The sequence below is a fragment of the Pygoscelis adeliae genome, unplaced genomic scaffold, assembly GCF_000699105.1.
Source record: "Pygoscelis adeliae isolate BGI_AS28 unplaced genomic scaffold, ASM69910v1 Scaffold117, whole genome shotgun sequence".
Taxonomy (NCBI): domain Eukaryota; kingdom Metazoa; phylum Chordata; class Aves; order Sphenisciformes; family Spheniscidae; genus Pygoscelis; species Pygoscelis adeliae.
This window is the reverse complement of record NW_008825270.1, coordinates 2,521,534-2,523,596: the sequence shown is the minus strand read 5'-3', so window position 1 is coordinate 2,523,596 and position 2,063 is coordinate 2,521,534.

Below are 2,063 nucleotides of genomic sequence, written 5' to 3'. Positions count from 1 at the left end.
TCTACCTCCACAGCAGTGCTCTGCTTAAAAGGAGTGCAGACATTTAAATTCCAGTTCACTGGTCTTTTACCTTCCACTGTTCTGTATTTTTGACAGTGCCAGAATTTTCCATAGTGCTGGCATGTCCCAGACACAGGCATGTATAGGTAATATTTTTCTATGCCAATGTTCTGACTATGTGAAATGGCAGGAGTCTGTAATAGGCATTCTTTATACATGGGACAGCCTTGCATGAATTGCATGCAGAACACTAGCAGCTATAGACATAAATTGCTGGGGTTAGTTACATGGAAAATGCGCATTTTTATTTTTGACTCTGCTCCTGTTTTTAGAAGATGCCAAGACATCATGGTACAAGGACAACACACTCGCTGAGCTACAAGAACTAGTTTTGAAAAGCTATTGGTAGAGGAAGGACTCTTGTATCCTATAATGAACAGCTTTTACCATTTTGTATGCTATCAGATTAATTTGTATTATCCAAGCTGCTATAACTATTTTTTAGTACACAGGAAATTTTCTGTCTTTCTTAAAAAACAAACAAACCCTGAAAACAAACCCTGTCTGATCTTAAAATACCTCTGCAGTCACTAACCAGTGCATTTTGGGTTCTCTTGCAGAGGCAAATCTGAAACCTCTTGACATTCTATTTCAGACAGCCTTATACAGAGCATATTAATCACAACTATGTCATTCCATTTGCAATGTTTTTCTCTGAGGTCATATAAAACTACATTCAAACAAAGCTCAGAAGATGAGCTCTAGGGATTCTTATGATAAAAACAAGCCTTTAGCAGAATTAAAAGTGATGCATCTTGCATTGCAGCAGTTTAATATACTCTCAGACTACTTTTCAGAAAAAGCATGAAACAGAGTAAAACAGACCATGAGCCAAGTAAAATTCTGTTAAAAAATTGCCACACCATTTAAAACTAAATGACATTTATTTCTATTTTTGCTATTGCACTGTACAATAAACAAGTGTTGTTTCTAGATCCATGCCTTCAGTTTCAGTGAGCACAGTTGGGGAACACAGTAAGGCTAAATGTCACACCATCTGGAACCTGCAAGGGACTTTGGCTCCAAATTCAGATTTTTGTATAGTGTGTTCAGAAACAAAACCTCAGCAATGAATGCTTGGGATTTTTTTGCCATTCTGTTACTTTCATTTTATCAATTCCCCAAAGTCAATCCAATTCAGGCACTAAAACATGCAAGATAAGTGAAAACTGAGATTTCCACTTTGCATAAATATACATTATATAGATAATATATATTATAAGCAGTATTTGATTTGCTAATAATCTAAGGAAAGCAAAGCCTTTATTTAATATAGGGGGCAACTACTGATTTTGTTCCTACGGGTGTAAATGCATCAACTGTCATAGATTTAATGCTGACTTATAGCAATTTATTGACCTGGGCATTTTTTGTTAACACTGACAGGCTTCCAATACAAATCAAAGAACAGCCAGATGTCATGCATTTCATTACAAAATAATTCATCACATCACACTACTCTGAAGTCTAGTAATAGATTAAAATATTGGGGAAAGATGATAATGAAAAATTCTTCTAGAAATGGAAGACTGCGGTTTTATGCTCAAGGCCTTAGGGTTCTTAGGTTTGTAATTTACCCAACAAGAACACAGTCCTCATACTAAAGGCTAAACCTAACTCAGGGGCTTTTTCTTTGTTTATGTCCTTCAGGACAAAATAACTCTACTGAAATGCTATGTTATGAATGCTGCACAATGTCACTGCCCTACAGTCTGTAAAAATAACATGAAAAAATGAGATCATTAGCTCATTTTATTTCTTTCCAAGATGATTTGGTGGTATATAACAAAGTACTTTATGCTAAGTAAAGGATAAAGTGTATTCAGTGAGTCTCAAACACACCACTGTAAATCTAGCACAAGTAAAACTTGCACATCTCCAGCTCTCCTTACAACTTTACGTATTTACAAATATTACAGAAAGGTTTCTCACCAGGTCCTAAAGGATAGCCAAGTAAATACATCTCTGCTTTGCAGCTGAGGAAACTACTGCCAAGAACTCAA